Source organism: Schistocerca cancellata, chromosome 8 (genome assembly GCF_023864275.1).
Source record: "Schistocerca cancellata isolate TAMUIC-IGC-003103 chromosome 8, iqSchCanc2.1, whole genome shotgun sequence".
Lineage (NCBI taxonomy): Eukaryota > Metazoa > Arthropoda > Insecta > Orthoptera > Acrididae > Schistocerca > Schistocerca cancellata.
In genome coordinates, this window is record NC_064633.1 from 93,644,037 (window position 1) to 93,646,841 (window position 2,805).

The following is a 2,805-nucleotide window of genomic DNA, read 5'->3' on the forward strand; positions in this document are numbered from 1 at the left end:
CACCTGCTGCACTAGCTGCGCGTTGCCCTCTGTGGTTGCCGTACGCGGTCGCCCTACCTTTCCAGCACGTTCATCCGTCACGTTCCCAGTCCGTTGAAATTTTTCAAACAGATCCTTTATTGTACCGCTTTTCGGTCCTTTGGTTACATTAAACCTCCGTTGAAAACTTCGTCTTGTGTGCAACAACACTGTGTTCTAGGCGGTGGAATTCCAACACCAGAAAAATCCTCTGTTCTGAGGAATAAACCATGTTGTCCACAGCACACTTGCACGTTGTGAACAGCACACGCTTACAGCAGAAAGACGACGTACAGAATGGCGCACCCACAGACTGCGTTGTCTTCTATATCTTTCACATCACTTGCAGAGCCATCTGTTGTTGAAAATTGTAACTACTGTAATTTCGAAAGTTTGTCCGCCTGAAAATGTACTGTTGTCCCATGCATATTGCAACAAACGGTGTATTTCTATCGCTGCTCGTTTAGTTTTTATTGCCGTTTCAGATATACCGGTCATTTTTGAAACACCCTGTATACTGCTGGAGCTCCTATAGTTAACAAGAAGCGTTGTCCTCAACGAGTTTAATCACAAAAAAAAGAACTACCGTGGCACAATTGTACGACATTTTAGTGCCATCTGTGAACAACAACAGTTTGTACCAGTCATGCCAGCAGAGATTCAGTTCTTACAGCGTAGATACTCTCAGGTCACTCGAGAATGTGGACTTTCTGCCACATATATAATGAACAATAATTGTCTTGATGAGATGTAAATTGTCTTATGCCTCCTCTGTGAAACTTATGTTAACATCTTACTTGTGTCTCTTCTAGCATTTTATGGCAGTAGGGGTTTGGGTACCTTTGGCCAGCATAACTAGATAGTGTTTGTTGATAAGGGCAACCTCTATTGTAATGAGAGAGTGATAGAGGATCCGATGCTCTACACACATAGACCACTTAAGAATTTCCATCTCGTAAAGAGAGGGGGATCGCCAATTTTGCTTGAATACCGGACATGGATACCTTCCTTTTAATCTCAGGAAACCTACAGTGCTGCTGATGTAATACTGTCGAAGACATATCTCATCTTGCTATTTGTACGGGTGCAAGAGTTTCTTAGGGTGATGCCGTAATATGTGGACGCCAAACATCTCCAGCTGCTGACTCCCATCTGTACTTTACGATGGAGTTGGTTAACATATCCTTGCTATAAGCTGAATGAATCCCAGAACACATCATTACACACTGGCTAATTATCAGGAAAATAGCTTTGGTGTGCACCCTGTATCTAGTAAAGAATGCAAGGTCGCATTTCACGGGCACTAAATCCACCCCATTTAATTTTAATACCTCAGTTCTGGTTATTGTGCTTGGCATATATGACGACGGTCACCGTGTACTGTGGATAATGTCATCATTTACGAATATATTGGTGCATATACAAGAAGATAGTATCAAAGACCATATGAGAATTTCCGGAAATCAGTCCCTGTCCGTTGCGTTTCGTCTTAAAAATCTGTGGCGCAGGAAATATGAACACAAATTTATCAATTTTAATGTTGTAAACAGCTGAAATCGATTTTCTTATCTTCAGCAGATCGTTGTTGATAGTACACATTTGGAGCTTTAAGAGGTCGATTTAATCTGAATTGCGGTCTCGTTATGATAACGTCTGCGTCTTTCTCACGTTTTATAATCTCATGCCGCAACAACGAACTTGTTAATGTATTTGTGTGAACAAGTTATCCCGAAATAACTTATATACTTACGCAAAAGCACGTCCGTAAGGGTACATTAGAGGAATGGACAAAGGTAGGAGGTGCGCCTTTCAAAGTTTTCCCCTTTATGGAGAAAAAATAGATGAGTGGTGGCCTTGGCCAATAAACTTTTGTGTGGAGGCTGGTCAAGTCAATGTAAGACATTTAACAGGAATGCCCATTTTTAACGTTTCAGTGGTGTTTGTGCATCGTTACCTTGATTTCCTTACGCTGGATTTCAGAAACGAAGAAGGTTCGACAAAGCGTCATGCAGTCAAGGTGCTCTAGAAGGAATTCTCACTCTGCAGTGGAGTATGCACTGATTTGAAATTTCTTGGCACCTTAAAGCTCTGTGCCAGACCTGATTTCGAAACAGTGAACATTTTCTTTTGGAGGCAAGTGCTTTACCAATTGAGTTACCAGGGATGACTTACGATCAACATCTCACCTTTACTTCTGCCAGCGTCTCAGTGAGTGGTCTTGAACGAACTGTGACACACGGCCGAAGAACAGGGGGTCTGATGTACTAGAACATGCATCCATACAATCAAATTATGTACTGATAAAGGCTAGACACTATCCGAAATCTAAATCTGCCGAATCAAACAGCCGGCAGCGGTGGCCGAGCGGTTCTAGGCGCTTCAGTCTGGAACCGCGCGACTGCTACGGTCGCAGGTTCGAATCCTGCCTCGAGCATGGATGTGTGTGATGTCCTTAGGTTAGTTAGGCTTAAGTAGTTCTACGTTCTAGGGGACTGATGACCTCAGATGTTAAGTCCCATAGTTCTCAGAGCCATTTGAGCCGTATGAACAGAATAAAACCCGCAAGAAAATGACGAACGATTGCTATACTCTATCATTTGACTAACGAACATGGCTGCATTTCTTTTAGTCTTTGAAAATCAACTGTACTGCTGATTTCATACTGTCGAAGACTTATAGACTTGACGTGGATGTGTAATCATAAAGCAAGTCAACATATTTTATCTTGCTATTTGTACAGGTGTAAGAGTATCTTAGGGTGATGCCCCAATATGTGACTCCTATCTG